General features: G+C 44.1%; 1 long non-coding RNA gene and 1 pseudogene across 1 annotated transcript; both read right to left on the bottom strand.

Moving 5' to 3' along the window:
- Nucleotides 1-234: 234 nt before the first annotated feature.
- LOC136765054 (GTPase IMAP family member 4-like) lies at nucleotides 235-10,760 on the bottom strand (annotated as a pseudogene).
- Nucleotides 10,761-13,181: 2,421 nt separating this feature from the next.
- Nucleotides 13,182-20,119, bottom strand: LOC136764200 (uncharacterized). Its single transcript, XR_010821163.1, has 3 exons — nucleotides 19,994-20,119; nucleotides 15,295-15,418; nucleotides 13,182-14,408 (listed from the first exon to the last, which is right to left on the bottom strand). It is a non-coding gene; the product is annotated as an uncharacterized LOC136764200 (long non-coding RNA).
- Nucleotides 20,120-24,378: the final 4,259 nt, after the last annotated feature.

The following is a 24,378-nucleotide window of genomic DNA, read 5'->3' as shown; positions in this document are numbered from 1 at the left end:
CAACATTCAGTAACATAAATAGGATGAGATTATCCACACTTGACCATCTCCTGAAATGCCATCAGATTCGTATGAAGCAGCTCTACAGAGCACCATTTGAGCGAAAGTCTGACAGAGTGAAACAACTGCACTATGAATACGTACTGTAAGACAAAAGAAATTAGGCTGCATCCCGCCTCCTATTTTGGTCTGGCCACAGCACCTCATCTACATCACAAGAGGTGTTCTCCCTGGCTAAACAGCCGGGGAAGAATCTTCTGGAATCTTCCAGCCGCAGAAAGCCCCCACATCAGCTTCACCACATACCTCCTCCATTGCCTGGAGAAGAGGCATGCGTGCGAGAGGATGGTGGTCATACACCTTCCATCGCCATGCTGAAGAAAACTCTTAAATTGGGTTTAGGAATGGGGAATATGGTGGGAGGTATAGAACAATAAATTGTGGAGGTTGATGAACCAGTTGCGGACCAGAGCAGCCTGGTGGAAACTCACATTGTCCCAGATGACAACATACCTGGGCTGCTCTGGTCCACCCCTCTGCTCGGCTGGAATGAGGATGCCATGTAGTGTGTCCAGGACTGTGATGAGAAGGGCGGTGTTGTAGGGACCAAGGCTGGCATGGTGATGGAGGACACCTTGCTGGCTAACGGCTGCGCACATGGAGATATTCCCTCCACGCTGTCCAGGGACATTCACAATGGCACGGTGGCCAATAATGTTCCATCCCCGTCCACTTCTTTTCGCTAGGTTGAAGCCAGCCTCATCAATGTACATATAAACATGCTGAATTGCAGCGGCATCCAGCTCCAAGACTCTCTGAAACAATATGTGAAATAGACCTAGAGCAGTCAATATGGTGAGGCACAATGCACTGGATTACAGTACTGTAATGTGTCTATACAGTGCTGATATGATAGTTGATTCACAGTATAGTACTTACTTGCACATATTCATAGCGCTGTTCTTTAATAAGTTTCGCTCAAATGGCACCCTGTAGACCTGTTTCATCCGGATTCAGTTGTGCTGTAATACACAGTCCAATGTAGACAAGCCCACCTGGTGAATGTTATTTAATATTGTTTTGTCAGCAATTATGGGGTTCTGGATTTCTCATAGTCTAATGGTATTGTTTGCCACCACCATGTTCACAATAGCGGTCTCCTGTTCTGCTGTGAACAGCCGGTGTCTTCCACCATGACTTGGCTGTCTCTCAGTTCTGCAGAAGATCCAAAAATATGATATGATTGGTTACAGTAAGCTAAAATATCTATTTTCTTTCAATATGAAATTACATTGCTGTAATTGTAATTGGCATTGTGATTGGCATTGCTTTCCAAATGGACTACAGAGAGTTTAATTGTTTTGCAACAAGTGTGATATAGAATTGGAAACTGAGTGTAAAGCAGGAATTTGTAAATAGTTTAATGAAATGGAAGGATGCTGATCTGATAAGATACAGCCAAAATGTTGCAATGGACAAATTGTTTTCATTTGTCATGACAGTTTTGTTTTATTACTAAGTACTAGGACTTTAAACTGGTATGTGGTAGCGATATCAGAAGAAATAGTATTTGCTGAGTAAAGTCCTTTTATCTAGTGACCCCCACACATACAACCCACAGCGGTCAAGTCCTCTGAAAACAAGACCGGGTTGATACGCAAGTTACCACAATACTTTACTAATACGAGCTCAGATCAGTGGTGAGGTTGATCTGCATGAATTAACCTTGAGGCTGTTTTGTTTTATACAGATATAGGTTTATTAAAAATGTAAATAGACACCATTTATTTGCAAAGACAGGACAGAGACAAGCAGGGTGGATAATATTAGAAGTAAGAGTGAGAGGAGATCTATCCAATACTCGAGTTTTGACTCGAGCACAGAACATGTAAAATAACAAACAAGTCTCATGATTACGCTGCCCGTTCCTACAGTTCAGATCCCAAACACAACTAGGATTTATGTAATTGTGGTTTACCTAATTCTTGACTAGTACACTAATATACTACCCGTGAATTTACTGATAGCGCTTTTCCACCGACATGGAGCCGCTGCTCGGCCTGGGATCCAGCTGATGTTTTGGGAACCGGCCCGCGTTTCCACCGGTTTTGGAACCGAACGCTGACGTCACTGGTGTGGGCGTTCCCAAGCGTGGAGTAGAAGAGAAACACATAATAATAATAATCAGCACCAGGACTGCGAATATAAACACTATTATACATCGCAATCAAACTCATTAAAGCGTCACACAGAATAATAATCAGCACCGAGGACTGCGACTATAAACACTATTAAACATCATAATCAAACTCATTAAAGCATCACACAGAATAATAATCAGCACCGAGGACTGCGACTATAAACACTATTATACATCATAATCAAACTCATTAAAGCATCACACAGAATAATAATCAGCACCGAGGACTGCGACTATAAACACTATTATACATCATAATCAAACTCATTAAAGCATCACACAGAATAATAATCAGCACCGAGGCACTATTATACATCACAATCAAACTCATTAAAGCGTCACACATAATAATAATAATCAGCACCGAGGACTGCGACTATAAACACTATTATACATCATAATCAAACTCATTAAAGCGTCACACACAGCAGATACATTGTAAAAAACAAACAACAAAACGCGACATCACACATGTAGCAGAAACGAAAATACAACTATACGAATATGCAAAGATAACTCAGCCTTTTATTTGTATTTATTTGTATTGATGCATTAAGGGATTGACACCGATTCGCTATTTCAGACACTTTTACTGTATTGAATAAAATACAAGATGAGTTAACATGCATTCGTCACCGCGCACACAGTTCACATTTTCTTTCATTTTGAGGCGTATTTTTACTTTTATTCTTGTTTAAACACAATGGCTATAGGCTGGCCTATTGGTTATGGATGCGGCTGTTTTGGGGGTGTTTGCGGCGCAGTCGTGGCAGATCAATAACCTGTCGATGATCTCAGGTGATGTTAATGGTTTGATGGGAAATTGTGCTGATTGATGAAGTCTGGGATGATGGTCCAAATCACTGTTACATTGTCGCTGTTGCCAGACACGCAGCGATGCTCTTATGTTCAGAAAGTCGCCCTGGATAAGAGCGTCCGCTAACAAATACATAATAATAATAATAATAATAATAATAATAATAATAATAATAATACAATATAATAATAATAATAATAATAATAATAATAATAATAATAATAATAATAATAATGCATTGTCAGCACTGCTGGCGTGTGAGCACAAAACGCATCACTAACAGCTCTCACTGTGTATTTGATCTTCTCTTACTGTACAATATGTATGGTTTGTGTAATTCGCCCTGTGCTAAGAAAATGAATTTATTCACATTATAAATCATGCGCAAACCAACCCGGGACACGTGACTCGTAGCGGCGCTTCATTACAAACAGTAATTAACTCTCATCGTCATAATCTCGCGGTAACACGGCTGTCCTGACACGGAAGCTGCGCTCAGTCGTCTCTCATCGCTGCCATTTGACAACAACTAACTAGTCATTGACCTGTGAGACACATAGTTACTGTAGTGTCTCTGACAGGCCGCTGTTCGCTGCTGGTTTCGCTCATTTTTAATCAACTCTGCTGACTGCTCGTCTCTGCCGGCATTTCAAACATGGCGGCTGAACTCCAGCCAATCACTTTTGGTGGAGACGACTTAACCCCGCCCCCTGGCTCCTGACGTCACGGGGTCTTAGGTTCCAGACCAGCAAGTTTTTGGGGTAATAAAATTGAAATTTGAATCGAAGCAGGCTTTGCCATTATTCCTACATAATGTGTGTTGGGGTGTGATGGCTTTGAGGAATGTGAAAAAGGTTCAAATGTTACCTAGAGTTTCTAACTCTCTATAGTTTCAGGTTTTAGTTCTAACGCTTACATTTTCAAGTCCCTCAAAGCAGGACCTTACAGTTGATACCAAACCAGCCAGGTGCTCTTTCTCTGTGTTTTTTTGTTTGTTATCAAAGAGGAAGAAGCTGGGTAACACTTCTGTTAGCAGCATGTAGTTTGTATTTGTGTTTGTTGACCTGGTCTATGGAATATATAAAGTACTTTGAATGTCTGAGTTTCACAAAATACATCTTCAATTGCAATGTGATGCTGGTCTCTGTGGAGACGGGCATGGCAGCCCATTTGTCAGTTGGGGGACGTTTCCTGCATGGATGTGTTATCTGTGTTCTTTGGTGAGAGCAGGCCTGTCGTAAAACACAGAGCTTCAAAGCTGTCTCCTTAAGTCCTTTAGCACAATCCTACATTTCTCAGTTAGGAAGGTATATGCATTTCTGTATATATTTGCCAAAATAAAGTTGTATGATTTACAAATTGTGCTTGCAATTTTCCAGACTTGGTTTAGGGACTTAGTACATGAGTTTCAGGTTTCTGTGATTATGTTTCAAGTTCCAATTTTAGTGTGTAAACAATTGGGAAAAACAGTAACCAAATTGTTCACTCAGTTCTCCTCGTTCTTTCAAGTATAAAAAGGTCACACAAGGACTCATGATTGTACAGGAAAAATGGAACAACAAAATGCAGAAAGGGGAAGAGGTAGGGGAAGACATTGAGGATGAGGAAGGCGATGGAATATATCGAATGAAATAAGAGCCACACTGGTTGATAGTGTAATTAACCATGGGACGAGTATGGGGGATGCTGGGAAGTGAGTGTGATCCAATTTGATCTGCTTTACTGTGGCTGGAATCATCAGGACATTCAGGACTACGCACCGGTGAGCGGGTTTACATTTACCATGCACAATATTTGGCTTTCATATATCAACAAGAGAACTGCATGTCTGCACATGGCATTGTATTGTTTGCATACAGGGTTGAGAGAAGACCACTTGCTGGTGGCAGAAACCATCTCTTCACCCAAGAAAAAGAGGCTGAAATAGTCAACATGGTGTTGGCAAATAATGCGACTCAGAGAAATCCAAATGCGTATACTAGAGGACAATGGGATGTTTCTGAACATACACAGTGTTTCAATATCCACTATTGATAATTTGCTGAGAAGGCACAGGATGAGCATGAAGCAAATATATCGTGTACCACTTGAGAGGAACTCTGATCGTGAGAAAGAGATGCGCTACTTGTATGTGCCAGTGAGTATGAATCTGTTTACAGTACTGTTGTGCACTCGGCAGAGACAAAGGTACAGGAAGTGCGCTAATGCACCATGTTCTAATCACTGGTCCTACATGGTCAGAGAATACTTGAGCTTGATGCAAATGATGACCACATTGAGTTCATCTATGTCGACGAGGCAAGATTAAATCTGACCAAGAGGCGATGCCGGGGAAGGAACATAATTGGCCACCGAGCGAGGGTGGAGGTCCCTGGCCAGAGGGGTGGAAACATAACCATGTGTGCTGCTATCAGTCAGCAGGGGGTTGTCCATCGCCATGTCACACTTGGCCCTTACAACACAGCACTCCTTCTGGTATTCCTTGTTGCAGTGTATGACCTTTTTTCCCACCCCCAGAGAGACTACATACAAAGCCACACCACTGATGCTGTCATTTGGGACAATGTGAGCTTCCATCGTGCAGCGCTAATCCAAGAATGGCTCACCAAACACCCCCACATCCAAATGATTTTCCTTCCACCATATTCCTCCTTCCTCAATCCAATTGAGGAATCTTTCTCCTCTTGGCGATGGAAGGTGTATGATCGGAACCCTCATCAGCAAGCGAGTTTTCTCCAGGCAATGGAGGAGGCCTGCGGTGATATCACTGCAGAGGCGTGCCAAGGATGGATCTGCCATGCTAGGTGCTTTTTCCCCCGCTGCTTGGCCAGGGAACACATCAGCTGTGATGTGGATGAAAACATGTGGCCAAATCAACATGAAAGGCAGGACAATGCCTGAGGTTTCAGTGTTTTCTTTTCTATCCATTCATGTGTAATGTACAATAATGTAACTTTCTGTTGCTTGATGATATAAAATGAATATGTGTTATATATATGTACATTTATAATTTTTGGGTGGCCAGGGTCAAACTTTATATAAAATAAAGTTCTTCTTTACTGGTTGTGTTAGTGGATTCTTTTTGTTTTCCTACATTAATCTTCCATTTTGATGAGAGAGCTTTATTTTTCTTAATGCTCAGTGTGATCAACAGATATTATGTATGTGTGCGTGATTCTGACCCGATTATTTGATTTTGAGGGCTGTGTATATAGTCTTTAAGCCAGAATTTCATTTTTGTGTAAGGCTTTGCAGATATGACTTTTTATAATGGGCAATGTGTTAACAGTTTAGCGATATTGGGGTATTATTCAGAGAATATTGTGTATGCAATTTTGAAAAACTGTAATATCCTCATTCCCAATGACCAGAGAAATGGGCCAGAGCAGTTAATTACCACTCTGTTACACATTCAGTCAACAAAAACCCATGGACTTAGCTGCTCGAAGCTCTCGCCGTCACTGCTCTTAAGATATCTCATCACCGTCTCCGGATTCAGTCTCTGAACAGGACCCTCCCTACCCTCCAGGTGCAGTTGATACACCGGGCCCCCATCCCGTAAACATGATACCACCACAAACGGGTCAGGGGCCCAGTGTGGCACTTGCTTGCCCTGGGCCCTGCGATGGAAATTGCGAATGACCCTCTTTCCCGACAAAAAGGGGGTACTTACGGCTCCCCAGTTACGACGGCACCCATCCTGTTCTTGTTGTCGTCCAGCCTTCTTAGCCACACTTAAATATGCAGCACTCAGTCCTGTGGCTGGCTACCCACCCCACGTCCACAGGGAAGCGGGCCTGCCGACCAAACATCAGGTAAAAAGGGGAATACCCCGTGAACGACATTATTGTAGGCGTGAATTAACTTGGGGAGTCGATCAGGCCATCTACTCTGGTCAGCCTCCCCCAATGCCCCCAGCAGGGAGAGAAGGGTCTGGTTCATCTGATCGCAGGCCCCATTGCCCTGCGGGTGGTAGGGAGTGGTCCTGCTCTTCCAGATGCCGTACATATTGGCCAGATCAGCCATCAACTTTGATTCAAAACTAGCCCCCCTATCACCGTGCAGGCGTTCCGGACAGCCAAATGGTTTTATAACAGCCTTCCAAAAGGCTTTTACAGTGGTGGGGGCAGTCTGGTCCCGTACCGGCACCGCCCATGCAAAACGAGAGAACAAATCCACCATCACCAGTACATAAGGATAGTAATCGTCAGGGCGTCCCAAAGACAAATGGTTCAGGGCAACTATCTCCAAGTGATAGGAAGTCTTAATAGAGACTGTGGGGGCCCCCGCTTCCAGTTGCGCTTTCACCCAGGAGCACTGAGGGCACTCCCCCACCCAGTGCTTCGAATCTTCACCCATCCTGTACCAAAAATATCTCTCTCGCAATACCGAGAGCATACGAACGCTGCCAGCATGACCGAGCGCCTCGTGGTACCGGACGCACACCTGCCTTCCTTTCACCCTGGGTGCCACAATCTGCCGAACTTGTTCTCCCATCAGCGAGCCTACTAAGTTACGCACCAGCTGGCCCTCACACAGCTGTAACTGGGGCCACTCATGCAACAGCCGCCACGCTTCCGGTGGCCAAGCCCAAAAAACCTCTTTTGGGGGATACTGATTTCTCTCTATCCACACCTGGACTTCCTGGAGTGCCGGGTCCTCCTGCTGCCACTTGACCCAAGGGAACTCTTCACTAGGTGTAGGCTCACCTACTGGCTCTCCTACAGTAGCCATCCCCCCCCGGGTCCTCCCTATTTACAGCTCGCACCTGACCAGGACCTTCGACACCCCCTTCCCCTGGGAGCCGGGACAGGATATGCGCATTCTGATTCCTCTTCCCAGGCCTATACTTAATATCAAACACAAAATTAGCCATTTGGGCAGCCCACCGCTGCTCAACCGCTCCCAACTTAGCGGTACGATGGTGCACCAGCGGGTTATTATCAGTAAAGACCGTAAAGGTCATCCCCCAGAGATAATCTTTAAATTTTTCAAATGATGGTCCACTTCAGAGCCAACAGTTCTAACCTACAGGAGCTGTAGTTTTGATCATTTCGCTGACCCTTTCCTTCCCTTCCTGAACTTGAGACAACACTGCTCCCAATCCCTCTAGACTGGCATCAGTGTATAAATTAAAGGGTTTAGAAAAATCTGCATAGGCAAGGATGGGAGCACTCACCAATCTGGCTTGCAACTGCTCAAAAGCCGTCTGGCACTGCGGCGTCCACACAATGGTGGTACGTTTCTTTAAGGGTGCTGCCCCTACCAACAACCCATGTAGGGGGGCGGCGATCTTGGCAAAGGTGGGGATGAAGCGCCGATAATACCCCACAAATCCCAGAAAAGACCGCACCTGCCGCAGGGTCCTGGGTACCACCCAGTTCTCTACAGCTGCGATCTTCTCTGGGTCGGGGGCCACACCCGCCTTACTCACTCTATGGCCGAGGTATCCCAGCTCCTTCTGCAACAAACGGCACTTCTGCTGCTGCAACTTTAGCCCATGTGATGAGAGGCCCACTGTGAACAACAAGTGAAAGAAGCGTGTCAGCTGTGTGCAATAGCAGTTTCATACACTTCACACTGACATCTCACATCAGTGAGCACAGGGAGATGGACGCAGTGTCAGCGTCCAGCAGAGTCTCAGTGAAATCTGGACAACAGGAGATGACTGGGACAGAGAAACAGGCCTGCAGCCGTGAGAGTGAAGCCTGATCAGGGAGGGCCAGGTGTCCATCACTGCAGGAGGTGTGAGATCTCCAGCTGTGATCTGGACACATCAATCACAACTACTCCCACTCCCACAGGACAGGGCGTGGTACAGGCACACTGAACAGGGTTTACTGAGACACCGTCCCCAGTGAGGAACGAACCAGAAGCAGGATGCTGCAGCACTGTGGAGCTCTAGTGTGAGGTGTGGCAATACTCAACACCAGGTCTGAACAGGACCCTGGGTCCCTGCAATACAGACGTCCATTACACAGTCTGGGTGAAACAGCTTTGTTTGACTGGAGCTGAAACTTGTGCAGCAAAGTCACTGAAAGGTCACCTCACTGTAAGCAGTGAAATAAAGATTTGAGATTTCAATCCTATTATTGACCTAATAAAGCTCTCAGTGCCTTAGTGAACTCATTGCCCTGTTGTGACAGGTTGCCACCTTTCACTGCACAGCATCTGAGTGACGACCCTGTGAAGGGCGCTATACTAAACAGAAAAATGATTGATTGACATGAGCCTCATTAACTAACTAACCTGCAGTAATGGTTAATGCTGAGGATTTCTCTTCAATTAGTGTTGTGTAATGTTTGTAATATCATATCTCTCACTCATTACATCCACCCAGAGAGTCAGTGATACAGACTGAGAGGAGAGCCAGTGAGATCAGAGAGTCAGTGATACAGACTGAGAGGAGAGCCAGTGAGATCAGAGAGTCAGTGATACAGACTGAGAGGAGAGCCAGTGAGATCAGAGTCAGTGATACAGACTGAGAGGAGAGCCAGTGAGATCAGAGTCAGTGATACAGACTGAGAGGAGAGCCAGTGAGATCAGAGTCAGTGATACAGACTGAGAGGAGAGCCAGTGAGATCAGAGTCAGTGATACAGACTGAGAGGAGAGCCAGTGAGATCAGAGAGTCAATGATACAGACTGAGAGGAGAGCCAGTGAGATCAGAGTCAGTGATACAGCATTAATCAGACTCACTGCCTGGAGGGTGTTCCAGGCTGCTCCTCCACTTGACAGGCAGAGTGGATTCCTCTGTCTCTTTCTCCACCTCCTCTTCCTTCAGTGTCTTTCTCATCTTCTCCTTCAGCTCCTCTTCTCTCCTGCTCCACTCCTCCTCCATCTTCTGTTTCAGCTCCTTTAGTTTATTTTGAATCAGATCTTCCATCTGCTGGTGGGTCTCTGTGTATTTCTGCCTGTTGAAGAATCTCTCCTTGTTTCCTGCCAGCATCTCGTCTATCTTGTCCAGCAGCTCTGTGACCTGAGTGCCGTCGCCCCTGTCCCTGTTGTTGAGAACATGATACCTGTTCCCACATTTCTCCACAAGCCGCTGGAGCTCCTCCCCTCCTCTCTCAATGTGCTGCTCAATGGTTGTGTCTCCCAGTTCATCCCCCCAGTGAACAGCACTATAGTGTGTCTCCAGACTGTCTCACTGAGGAGCTCCAGGTGTTCCTGCACTGCTCTCCTCTCTGTCTCTGTGAATGAGCCCAACACAGGAATGGTGAGGAGGAGAGCGTGGGGTCCCGGGGGGCACAGAGACACACTGCGCACAATCTCCTGTTTAACACACTCTGGAGTCTCCTGTACAGAATCACTCCACCCCCAGCCTGGTGTGTGGACCACAGTGACCTGCCTCCCGGCCACTTCACCCTGGCTCTTCTCACTCTGCTCAGTCTCTCTCTCAGTGTTAAACGCCTCTCTGCCCAGGATGGTGTTTCCTGATAAACTCTTCTCAGCCCATCTCTTCCCCAGCAGCACAATCCTCAGCTCTGAGAGACGTTGTGTCTCAGGGGAAGCAGTCTGTCTCCCACCTGTCAGAGAGAAACAACACAGTTTATATCCCTCTTCAGACCCACTGCCTCTCCCTCCATCCCTCCCTCTCTCACACTCGTTCCCTCCCTGTGTCCCCTCTCTCTCCTCCTCTCCCTTCTTCTCTTACTGATGCTGCTTTCTCATTACCTCTCTGTGATAGGCCGCTGTCTGTCACGGCATGGCTGCTGCTGACGTCCGCTGATGAGGTGCTCATGTGCCGCAGCTGTGTTGTCGCTCCCTTGCTAACAGGCTGTGGACTCAATGAGCACCGAGGCGATTGTGACGTCAGCGGCAGCTGTGCCCTCCTTATTTAATTCCCCGACAGAGCAGCTAACCCACTGAGAAGGAGGACTGACACTCCTAACCCTGACTGGCCGGAGCACCCTATTTTGTGAGAACATTTTGTTTTGGTTGTTTTTACCCCTTGTGTTTTGCCTCGTTTACCTGTGAACCACAATAAAGCCCACACACCACCGGAACCCGAGACTCTCTCTCCCTCCCTGTGTCCGGCTTTTACACTCTCCTTCATTATTTTTTATTTTTGTCTTTATTAATATTATTAATATTAATACTATTAATAGTATTCTATGTCATTATGTGTTTTATGTGTTCATTAATGGCCAAGTGGTCATTAATGGTCAAGTTCTTCTTCTAACTGACATCTTACTCCTCTATCTCTCTCCTCTCCCCTCCTTCTTCCCCACTCGTTCTCTCTTCCTCTTTCTCTGCGTGTCATTGCCTCTCCTTCCCTCTCTTTCCCTCTCATTCCTTCTCCAACTCTCTCCCTTTCTTAATGTTAATGTTAACTTAATGTTTACAAACATGAGTGCAGCTTTATAGGAAGATGACGTACAATGTTGTGGCCGTTCATCCAATCAGAAGGTACAAGTCCGAGTCCATTTACGATCGGTCTTCCCGTGGAGAGTGATGGATCCAAAAACCAGATGTCTGTCTTTGATGTGCACCGGGGAGGTTACATCCCAAGGTCGTCATTTAACAACTGTCAATCAATCATTAACAAAAACAGTTCCTGCCTATCTGGAGAAACGATTAAGTCCACTAAGAGATTTTCAACAAACAGCTGTGGGCTATTTCAGCACTGTGTGATCTTTTATTACTGACAGAAATTTCTAACAAATTAACCTTGTTGACCTTTTGCTTAGCCTGATAAAGCTAATTTGCTCAGTCTGTATACAAGCTATTTCTAATGCTAGTATTATATATAAAACATTATATACAGTGAGGGAAAAAAGTATTTGATCCCCTGCTGATTTTGTACGTTTGCCCACTGACAAAGAAATGATCAGTCTATAATTTTAATGGTAGGTGTATTTTAACAGTGAGAGACAGAATAACAGCAAAATATTCCAGAAAAACGCATTTCAAAAAAGTTATAAATTGATTTGCATGTTAATGAGGGAAATATGTATTTGATCCCCTATCAATCAGCAAGATTTCTTGCTCCCAGGTGTCTTTTATACAGGTAACGAGCTGAGATTAGGAGCACTCTCTTAAAGTGACTGCTCCTAATCTCAGCTCGTTACCTGTGGATTTTTTTGTTGTTATTCTGTCTCTCACTGTTAAAATACACCTACCATTAAAATTATAGACTGATCATTTCTTTGTCAGTGGGCAAACGTACAAAATCAGCAGGGGATCAAATACTTTTTTCCCTCACTGTCTATACAGTATATATATATATATATATATATATATATATATATATATATATATATATATATATCCTTTATTTGTTGTTTTTGAAATACGGCAACTATCACATTATTTATCAATTGTATTTTTTGTCCCGAGTTGTTATACAGACAAGCTGACACTCACCCAGACTGGAGTCACACGCCTGAACAATACTGACCAGCTGTGTCAGATGTCTTAATCAGTCCACAGCTGCATGTCTGTCCCCTGTCTCTCTGAGCCCCAGTGCACTGAGACTGAGTCATAGGGACACTAACTGTGTGAAGAGCTATGAAACAGGTCCAGAGTCCAGAGTCCAGTGTCCCAGTCTGTCCCAGTACAGAGACACGGCTCCAGGTCAGCTGACACTGCTGTCCCAGCAGCCCAGCAGCAGAGTGACGTCTCAGAAACCCAGTCTGTGTGTGTAGTGAGGGCTCAGGTTTTATTTGTGTTGTAAAGAATATTTGGCAGGTCTGTGTGTTCTGTTCTCTTTCTAAGCAGCTGCGCACAGCCACTTTGCTTGCGCAGTCGCATTAATGGTCCATGTGCCGTCTCCTTGGCCTCCAATGCCTGGCGGATGGATGAGGCGCTGTCTCTCACCCGCTGCCTTTAAAAGTGCTTCTGACAAGTAACATAGGAGAGCTGAGTGTGAAAGCGCTGGCAGAGCTGGGAGCGATCTGAGTGTTTGTGCTTAAAGCTATGAGAAGTTAGTTACTCTTACTAATCTGGCAATTGAGCTGAGTAGCGTCTGGGACGCTGTAATAGTGCGACTGGATGCTGCTGGGTGGATGGCAGCGGTGAGCCTGCCTTGTGAGAGGTTTGTATTGTTTATGCAAAGTGCTATAATGACTGTGTCTGTTATTCAGGGTTTAGCCATACAGTACTATAATGCCCTGCTTGAATGAGTTTAATTAAGATTGTTTCCTTTTTTAAAAAAGCTCTTTCCCCCGTGTTTCTGGTTTTACATTTCATTTTAACCTACTGAGACCTAGAATTGTAATTTGTAACTTTGATGCAATTTTAACTAATTGATTCCAGAAAATAAAAAATGTTGAATTATTGCAACAGCTCACTTTAATTGATTGCAACTAAGTATACACAATAATGGTGTCTTTGAAAGAGGTCAAACCCTTACAATAGGTTACTGTACAGGATTTGGAAACTATAGATTTACTTTTGGAGTTCTTGCTATTGTATTTCCTTTGAGATTGGTGTTAATTGTGTTTATATGGTTGATTTATTCTTTCTGGATTACGCTGTTTGAATTTAATTGGATTTGATTTCTCACTTATGTATTTGTGATATTCGCACTCTAACTTCCCTACTCCTTTGCAAATCTCCTGGATTAATTGAGGTTGATTAATACAAAGACACTCCTATTGAACATTGACAATCTGTTAATTTAATTACTTGCTGTTCTGGGAATAATTCTTTACAATAATTATTGCTTGAATTTGCACAAGAACTTGCTGGATTTTGCACAACTGATATCAGTATTTTATTACTTTTATTCTTTAACAAAATAAACTTTTTTTAAATTTGAATTCTGCCTCCTCTTTGCATGGTGCACTTTATAATTGCTCTCCCGATTTAAGAACCTGTGTGGTAAATTAAATGGGTTCTACATGTATATAAGAGAACCTTGCCCTTGTCAAACAAGGTGGCGTAGTCGGTGTTAAATCATTTTAACCCTTTTTAAAGCTGTGTAGTGGCCTGCTACAATTGGTGTGACCTATACAATTCAGTCTATTACGTCTCTCAAGGAGCAGGGTTGGACTCCCCTGCTTTATCCATCCATCCATCCATCCATCCATCCATCCATCCATCCATCCATCCGTTTTTCGAAACCGCTTATCCTGGCGATGGTCGCAGGGAAGCCGGAGCCGATCCTGGCAGGCATAGGGTGCAAGGCAGGCCCCTGCTTTATGTTATTGTCAAACTTTCTTAGCTCTTCAGCAGCACGTCTCCTCAGCATTGTGCGCAGCTCAGTGGAACGAGCTCTTGTTTTGGGATCTTGGCTGTATTTATTGAGCATCAGTTGTGCCTTGAGTCCTGCAGTTTCCTTGGTGTTATTATATATGTGTGCAAACCTAAAGATCTTGTTGTCTTGTGTGTCGTTGTTAAACAACCAGTGGCCCTTCAGCAGAAGAGCTGCATCGCTTTTCAGTTTCTGTGGGGGGAAAAAGAGGGACAGGAAAGTTAGAGTTAATTTTTATTTATTTATATTTTTTAAGCTTTTGAAGAAGCAACAAAGCATTTATTCATGCAATTGAACTGTGGTTTATAACGAGGTAATGGCCTGTCACATTCAGAAGCCAATCAAGTGGAGAGAGAGTATCACTTTATACAGTAGGCGTTTCTGTTTCTGATCAGCCTCACCCTCACACAACTGGATTATACGTCTCCTCATATATTGAAGCTGGTAATACAACTGCTTTTCAAAATATATTGGTGCGTCGAATCCCAAATTGTCCCGATGACTGTGTGTGCGCAGTGTGTGTCTTACAGTGACTCCAGTCATTTATGATCTGTGTTGCAGGTTCACTGCTGTGATGCTTATTTATACATTTCCTTGTGCCCATCAGTGTTCATGTAGAGTTTGCACTGCGTCCCCCGTAAACCGCAGTTATTTAAATCTTCAAAGTTGCCCATATGAAAAGCATCAGTGAGGGAATAATCCAGGAGTTTTATGGGTGGAAAAATTTTGATTTGGCCCAGTAGTGAGGATCCGTCCCCTTCACCTCCCCAATTCACCTTAACAATTCCTAATGAGTTAATTAATGTATGATGAGCACAGGGATAAAACCTGAATTCTTCTGAACGCTGATGGTGATCTCGTGTTTAACAGGGTTCAGGTCAGGTTAAAGGTCAGGGCTACTGACTGGGTTTGGGATCAGGGTTAAACATGTGATCTGAGCTCAGAGGGGTGTGTCCATATTCAGAGTTAATCTAGTGGTATTCTTACACTAATTCTCCTTTATACAATATGAACCATTTTGTTTTGAGTGTATTCAGACAGTACTGCTGAGGAAAATCTGCATCAGAAGGAAACACACCTTCAAGGTCTGTGCATTTCTCTGTGAAGATCCCAGCTGCCGTACACAGACCGAACACCAGGAGACAGATGAGGATGGTCACCACTTCAATCTCGGTGAACGGAGAGGCCATTGGTTAGGTGATCTGTAGGAGGATGAAGCGCAGCTGTGATTTGTTCAGCGGTTTCCTGGATCAGAAGCTATAATCACTCACTCCCCGGGTTAAGTAACACCCGACTTACGCGGATTCAGCTTTACATAAAATGTTCCCATAGGCTCTATGTTGGAGAGTGAGTGTTGGCTTTCTGACTTGCTCAAAAAACGACTTGCACAGAGTTGCGTAGCAGCACCTTTATGTGAATTGGGGAGCGTCTGTATTTTGGCACTTTTTCAGTTTACCAGTGAAATATCCATATTTTGAGAATATTACAGTTGTAAAATTGCTGTAATAAGGTAAACTTGTTGCAAAAAATTACTTGGAATGTATTACTTTGAAGTTGCAATTACAAATTGTTTAAAATGCTGTCAAATATGTAAGGCACGGTATGGATAAAAGAACATTATTCTGAAATCAGAGGCTCCAATAAAACCATCCAGTCCAGTAACACCTTCTCATACTTTAGAGCAGATGTGATATGTTGTATGTTTTGATGAAGCACAACTGAAAGGTTCCTCTACTGTTTGGCCCCAGGGGCCTGATATTCGAAGGGTTTGTGTGTAGAAAAGGATGGTGTTAACTCTGCGCACAGCACCAGTCCACCACACAGGCAACAATGGGAGTGTCTCTGTTTTTAAATATGCTTGTATGTGTGCTGCACCAGAACAAGTCCCCTTAGTTTTACATTTTGTTACTGATCATGACGTCTACAGATTGTAAACATAGGCTAACAAATGGATTGTTTTGATAATTAATTAATTGTCTTATTTATATTCGGTGACACCTACTTATCCGTTGTATTTCAGATGTTTATTGTCATTTTATTTATTTATTTATTTACAGGATGTGGTGCACAGGTCAAAACCTCACCAGAAAAGTCATATAGTGGGACAGGTTGTGGGTCCGAGTAACACTTATCAATTAAATTTTCTGAAAGTTTCAAAAAAATAAAAAAATTGAGAAACAAAAATGTGATATTTTCAATTGTTTTAGAAAAGGTTAAATTTTGGATCGAATTTTGGATAAACGTTCATATTTTTAGTTAAAATGTTGTGTTAAATGTTTTTTTGAATAGTATGTGCTGTGACAAATGACAAACAGAATAGTGGCTGAAGTGTGAGAACTCTATTCTACTGAACTCTGTGCTATTGTGAGAACTCTACTCTGGAGTATCTTATTGTGTACTGTATTGAAAGTACTGCGCAAAGCTGTGCTCAAGTAGTGGGAATAACTGCACTGTGGAGTGTACAGGCGGGTTTGTGAGGCGCAGGAAGAAAATGCTATATTCCAATGTTGCGCAAAACTTTGCGCCATATTGGAATATCTCAATTTTACATCCACACACTCCCACAATGTACAGATGCATACCATACCCAGAGCACGCAAGCTGTAGACTAAGGCTGTATCTCAGGTGGCTCCCTAAAGGACACCCTTTAAGATGGTGAACAGACTTCTCCCCCTTGATCACTCCCGTGACATCAGTAAAATGTCATATGAAGTGTAAATCTAAGCAGTAGGGAGCGGATGAGTGGTTTGGGACGGTGCCGGGGTCTTCACCAAGACATCATGACCTCCGTTGGTTTAAGGGACGGCATGTTTGGGTGTCAGTTGTAGAGTAATGTGGAGCGACTGTGCAACGCTGCCTGATCTGATGCTTGACTTAGTTTGGAGGTGAAATCTAAACTTGATCACAATAATGAGCAATAAAATCCCAATGAATCACTTTTTACAATTCTATGACCAAAGTCCAAACCTCTTGAACCCAAACTGAGTTGTAAAATTCAAATCAAGAGACACAATATATCACTTTACATTCAAAGTGCAAAAGTTAGCTGGCAGATAAACTGGCTGGATGTGGTCGAGCTCGAGCTGGTGTTGAGAGTTTTGTACTTAAGCACAGTCACGTGAAATCTGATAAAGCCATTCAAAAAGAATAATACAGAAATAACACCTGGATCCCTCATTCACCTGGGTTGAGGTCAGATGTGGATCGGGTCAGGGTCAGGTGACAGAGGAGGCCTGCAGTCAGGGCTCATCCATGGGACCCAACAGCAGAGCCCAGAGGGAGAGAGGGGCTCCGATATTAATTCAGTAGGAATTTCCACCTGGTGGGTCTGCTCTGCACACCTGCGCAGCGTGTGACTCTTAAGAGCAGCACATGCAGATCAGTCAATGCAAACCCGTCTCCACAGCGGAGTCTCTGCGCTGCCTGTGAAGCAGTCAGTTTAGTAGTTGTGCAGCTGTGACTAAAACCACAAGCACAGGGTTTACGGTTTTGCTGCCAATGGTGTTGACCTCATTTATTTTTGGATTCTTCAGTTTCATGCAGATTCTTTTACAATATACTGTATATATATTTTTTACAACTATGCTGTGGAACAGAAAAGCCATCAGTTTAGTTTCACAAAATGTCCAACTTGCAAAGGCCAAGTTTTTTGTTTTAATTGAATTTTGCACTGTGTAAAACACATGGGATGCCAAGGAACATGTTTTAATAACTGTATAGTTTTTATTCACACTGGCATCATGCCTGGTTTGTGTTAATTTCCCTGTATATTGTGCATTAATAGGTCAGTAGCGTGACTCATTCAGCCATATCAAACACCCCCTGTAACGGTTAAAGCCGCGCTGTTGTTGTTTTTCCTATCATTGCTTCTCTTTGACAATCTCTGAAATTCAGGACATACTGTATCTTTTACATACTTTCTCATGGTACAGTGTGTGCCTTGAATTAATCTTCCAGCCCATTTGTACATTGAAGCAAAGCACAAAGTAAGAATAGACAGATACATGGCCGCATGTAAAGGTTAAGGCAAACCAAACAGTTTGCATCTGACAGCAAACATGTCAAACAGCCAAACATCTGGATCCCTTTATCAGCAGCCTTATCAGAGCATTTCCTCTTGATTGGCTCCTCATGGTCTGAGCTTCCTACTGAATCTGAGATGACTGTCAACATGTGAAATTTCTAAAGGCTGTTGGATGTTTTTCAAACCTACCTTCCCTTTAAGAGAAGCTTTGGCAGATTAATTATACTGTAATCATATCCAGTACATATTTGCGTTTTTGACAAACAAACACACATCTGTATATATACAGTTAAAAGCTAGTCAGACGACGTACCTGAATGACATATAGCGCATATGTATTTTCCGTGGAGTTTTTTGTGATGCATTTACCAGAAACTGAGAAAAAGGTCATTAAGATTTTAATTTTGTAACCTCAGCCAATCACACTGCAGTCCTGCCAGAGCAGCACACACAGAAGAAACTGTGAGTAACTGGAAATTACAGAATATAAAGTGAATTAAAAACTACAGTTGTGTTCACATGTATTTTAATTACTTAAGATGTGTTTGATATTGCTTGGAAGTTTGATTCGGGTTATTACAGTGAGGGAAAAAAGTATTTGATCCCCTGCTGATTTTGTATGTTTGCCCACTGACAAAGAAATGATCAGTCTATAATTTTAATGGTAGGTGTATTTTAACAGTGAGAGACAGAACAACCACAAGAAAATCCAGAAAAACGCATTTAAAAAAAGTTATACACACACACACACACACACACACACACACACACACACACACACACACACACAGTACACAGACACACACAGTAAACAGACACAGGTCACACACACACACACACAGTAAACAGACACAGGGCACACACACACACACACACAGTAAACAGACACAGGGCACACACACACACACACACAGTAAACAGACACAGGGCACACACACACACACACACAGTAAACAGACACAGGGCACACACACACACACACACAGTAAACAGACACAGGGCACACACACACACACAGTAAACAGACACAGGGCACACACACACACACACACAGTAAACAGACACAGGTCACACACACACACACACACAGTAAACAGACACAGGGCACACACACACACACACACAGTAAACAGACACAGGGCACACACACACACACACACAGTAAACAGACACAGGGCACACACACACACACACACACACAGTAAACAGACACACACAGTAAACAGACACAGGGCACACACACACACACAGTAAACAGACACAGGGCACACACACACACACAGTAAACAGACACAGGGCTTTTTCCATTTTGGCTGCATCTTTCCCTTTTAAATATAAAAAAAATAAAACATCATACATACACACAAAAACAAAAACTCACATGGCTTAATTAATTGCATTTTAACAACTGTATTAATAAAACTCATGCAAGCACTAAGGAAATGTAATTTCATCAACATAATCTCTTTAAAGGTGTGCATTGCAAATAAAATAAGTTTTATACAATAATTTCTACAGTGCAAAAACAAATGTGTGTGTGTATTTGTACATGTATATATGTATATAATAATGATCATGTATTAGGTATCACTTGAATACAAAACCGAAAAAGTATTTAACCCAAAATTGTGAAGCAGCTACTCCAACCCAGCATGTTGTAGAAACCTACTCTGGTGCAGAGATATGAATACGAAACAGACAGGAAGTCAAGACCATCATGAATAAACACAACTAAATATATAAACTAAAATACCTGTTCACAGTGCAGACTCGACTCCTGTCTGCTCTGCAGCCGCAGACCCGAGTGAATGTGGCTGAACTGGCTGAAATGTGACTTTTAACAAGACTGACAGACACGCGCTGGAGAACCATTAATGGGGGGGCGGTGGAGTGGAGGTGAAAGAGAGAGAACGGCCAAAACATCCACAACCTGCTGAATACACTGTGTGTGTCTGTGTGTCTGTGTGTGTGCATGTGAGTGGCCATGGCTGTGGTTTCACAGCACTCTGCGTCTACATTGTGAGAGGAATTAATTGTGCCGCAGCTTCACCAGGCCGGTCTCTGGCTCGTTACATTATTGATGGCAGCGGTAACTCGATCACTGACAGCAGCCTCTGGTCGGCCGCAGCTTCCCCTGTATTTATTCTGCCTTCGTTGATCAATATTGGTCTTCTATTGAAAGCTATACGTTACACAGCATTGTGTGGACAATGAGAGAGGGCCTCTCCCATCCAGAACACCACAGCACAGGCCTGGAGGATAAGGAGTCTGTGTTTGGCAACCAAGTCTGAGCTGCAGCCTTCGAGTCCAAGACACTTTGACACCTCAGTGTCTCAGTCAGAGGCTAATTAGAGCAATAACTTCCATACTGTGTGTGTGTGTGTCTGTGTGTGCCCTGTGTCTGTTTACTGTGTGTGTCTGTTTACTGTGTGTGTGTGTGTGTGCCCTGTGTCTGTTTATTGTGTGTCTGTGAGTGCCCTGTGTCTGTTTACTGTGTATGTCTGTTTACTGTGTGTGTGTATGTATGTGTGTGTGTGTGCCCTGTGTCTGTTTACTGTGAGTGTGTGTGTATGTGTGTGTGCCCTGTGTCTGTTTATTGTGTGTCTGTGTGTGTGTGTGTGTGTGTGTGTGCCCTGTGTCTGTTTACTGTGTGTCTGTGTGTGCCCTGTGTCTGTGTACTGTGTATGTCTGTTTACTGTGTGTGTGTGTGCCCTGTGTCTGTTTACTGTGTGTGTGTGTGCCCTGTGTCTGTTTACTGTGTGTGTCTGTTTACTGTGTGTGTGTGTGTGTGTGTGTGTGTGTGCCCTGTGTCTGTGTACTGTGTATGTCTGTTTACTGTGTGTGTGTGTGCCCTGTGTCTGTTTACTGTGTGTGTGTGTGCCCTGTGTCTGTTTACTGTGTGTGTCTGTTTACTGTGTGTGTGTGTGTGTGTGTGTGTGTGTGTGTGCCCTGTGTCTGTTTATTGTGTGTCTGTGTGTGTGTGTGTGCCCTGTGTCTGTTTACTGTGTGTGTGTGTGTGTGTGTGCCCTGTGTCTGTTTACTGTGTGTGTGTGTGTGTGTGCCCTGTGTCTGTTTACTGTGTGTGTGTGTGCCCTGTGTCTGTTTACTGTGTGTGTCTGTTTACTGTGTGTGTGTGTGTGTGTGTGTGTGTGCCCTGTGTCTGTTTATTGTGTGTCTGTGTGTGTGTGTGTGTGTGTGTGTGTGTGTGTGCCCTGTGTCTGTTTACTGTGTGTGTGTGTGTGTGTGTGTGTGTGTGTGCCCCGTGTCTGTTTACTGTGTGTGTGTGTGTGTGTGCCCTGTGTCTGTTTACTGTGTGTGTGTGTGTGTGTGTGTGTGTGTGTGCCCTGTGTCTGTTTACTGTGTGTGTGTGTGTGTGCCCTGTGTCTGTTTACTGTGTGTGTGTGTGTGTGTGTGTGTGTGCCCTGTGTCTGTTTACTGTGTGTGTGTGTGTGTGTGTGTGTGTGTGTGTGCCCTGTGTCTGTTTACTGTGTGTGTGTGTGTGTGCCCTGTGTCTGTTTACTGTGTGTGTGTGTGTGTGTGTGTGTGTGCCCCGTGTCTGTTTATTGTGTGTCTGTGTGTGTGTGTGTGTGCCCTGTGTCTGTTTACTGTGTGTGTGTGTGTGTGTGTGTGTGTGTGTGTGTGTGTGTGTGTGTGCCCCGTGTCTGTTTACTGTGTGTGTGTGTGTGTGCCCTGTGTCTGTTTACTGTGTGTGTGTGTGTGCCCTGTGTCTGTTTACTGTGTGTCTGTGTGTGCCCTGTGTCTGTTTACTGTGTATGTCTGTTTACTGTGTGTGTGTGTGTGTGTGTGTGTGTGCGCCCTGTGTCTGTTTACTGTGTGTGTGTGTGTGTATGTGTGTGTGCCCTGTGTCTGTATACTGTGTGTGTCTGTTTACTGTGTGTGCCCTGTGTCTGTATACTGTGTGTGTCTGTTTACTGTGTGTGTGTGTGTGTGTGTGTGTGTGTGTGTGCCCTGTGTCTGTTTATTGTGTGTCTGTTTACTGTGTGTGTGTGTGTGCCCTGTGTCTGTTTACTGTGTGTGTCTGTTTACTGTGTGTGTGTGTGTGTGCCCTGTGTCTGTTTACTGTGTGTGTGTGTGTGTGCCCTGTGTCTGTTTATTGTGTGTCTGTGTGTGTGTGTGTGTGTGTGTGCCCTGTGTCTGTTTACTGTGTATGTCTGTTTACTGTGTGTGTGTGTGTGTGCCCTGTGTCTGTTTACTGTGTGTGTGTGTGTGTGCCCTGTGTCTGTTTACTGTGTATGTCTGTTTACTGTGTGTGTGTGTGCCCTGTGTCTGTTTATTGTGTGTCTGTGTGTGCCCTGTGTCTGTTTACTGTGTATGTCTGTTTACTGTGTGTGTGTGTGTGTGCCCTGTGTCTGTTTACTGTGTGTGAGTGTGTGCCCTGTGTCTGTTTATTGTGTCTCTGTGTGTGCCTGTGTCTGTTTACTGTGTATGTCTGTTTACTGTGTGTGTGTGTGTGTGCCCTGTGTCTGTTTACTGTGTCTCTGTGTGTGCCTGTGTCTGTTTACTGTGTATGTCTGTATACTGTGTGTGTGTGTGTGTATGTGTGTGTGTGCCCTGTGTCTGTTTATTGTGTGTCTGTGTGTGTGTGTGTGCCCTGTGTCTGTTTACTGTGTGTGTCTGTTTACTGTGTGTGTGTGTGTGTGTGTGTGTGCCCTGGGTCTGTTTACTGTGTATGTCTGTTTACTGTGTGTGTGTGTGTGTGTGTGTGTGTGTGTGTGTGTGTGCCCTGTGTCTGTTTACTGTGTGTGTCTGTTTACTGTGTGTGTGTGTGTGTGTGTGTGTGTGTGTGTGTGTGTGCCCTGTGTCTGTTTATTGTGTGTCTGTGTGTGCCCTGTGTCTGTTTACTGTGTATGTCTGTTTACTGTGTGTGTGTGTGTGTGCCCTGTGTCTGTTTACTGTGTGTGTGTGTGTGTATGTGTGTGTGCCCTGTGTCTGTATACTGTGTGTGTCTGTTTACTGTGTGTGTGTGTGTGTGTCTGTTTACTGTGTGTGTGTGTGTGTGTGTGTGTGCCCTGTGTCTGTTTACTGTGTGTGTGTGTGTGTATGTGTGTGTGCCCTGTGTCTGTATACTGTGTGTGTCTGTTTACTGTGTGTGTGTGTGCCCTGTGTCTGTATACTGTGTGTGTCTGTTTACTGTGTGTGTGTGTGTGTGTGCCCTGTGTCTGTTTATTGTGTGTCTGTTTACTGTGTGTGTGTGTGTGCCCTGTGTCTGTTTACTGTGTGTGTCTGTTTACTGTGTGTGTGTGTGTGTGTGTCTGTTTACTGTGTGTGTGTGTGTGTGTGCCCTGTGTCTGTTTATTGTGTGTCTGTGTGTGTGTGTGTGTGTGTGTGTGTGTGTGTGTGCCCTGTGTCTGTTTACTGTGTATGTCTGTTTACTGTGTGTGTGTGTGTGTGTGTGTGCCCTGTGTCTGTTTACTGTGTGTGTGTGTGTGTGCCCTGTGTCTGTTTATTGTGTGTCTGTGTGTGCCCTGTGTCTGTTAACTGTGTATGTCTGTTTACTGTGTGTGTGTGTGCCCAGTGTCTGTTTATTGTGTGTCTGTGTGTGCCCTGTGTCTGTTTACTGTGTATGTCTGTTTACTGTGTGTGTGTGTGTGCCCTGTGTCTGTTTACTGTGTGTGTGTGTGTGCCCTGTGTCTGTTTATTGTGTCTCTGTGTGTGCCTGTGTCTGTTTACTGTGTATGTCTGTTTACTGTGTGTGTGTGTGTGTGCCCTGTGTCTGTTTACTGTGTGTGTGTGTGTGCCTGTGTCTGTTTACTGTGTATGTCTGTTTACTGTGTGTGTGTGTGTGTGTGCCCTGTGTCTGTATACTGTGTGTGTCTGTTTACTGTGTGTGTGTGTGTGTATGTGTGTGTGTGCCCTGTGTCTGTTTATTGTGTGTCTGTGTGAGTGTGTGTGCCCTGTGTCTGTTTACTGTGTGTGTCTGTTTACTGTGTGTGTGTGTGTGTGTGTGTGTGTGTGTGTGCCCTGGGTCTGTTTACTGTGTATGTCTGTTTACTGTGTGTGTGTGTGTGTGTGTGTGTGTGTGTGTGTGTGTGTGCCCTGTGTCTGTTTATTGTGTGTCTGTGTGTGCCCTGAGTCTGTTTACTGTGTGTGTCTGTTTACTGTGTGTGTGTGTGTGTG

Source organism: Amia ocellicauda, chromosome 12, assembly GCF_036373705.1.
Source record: "Amia ocellicauda isolate fAmiCal2 chromosome 12, fAmiCal2.hap1, whole genome shotgun sequence".
In the NCBI taxonomy this organism is placed as follows: domain Eukaryota; kingdom Metazoa; phylum Chordata; class Actinopteri; order Amiiformes; family Amiidae; genus Amia; species Amia ocellicauda.
The sequence above is the reverse complement of the archived record's forward strand: the minus strand, read 5'-3'. Positions and strand labels throughout refer to the sequence as shown.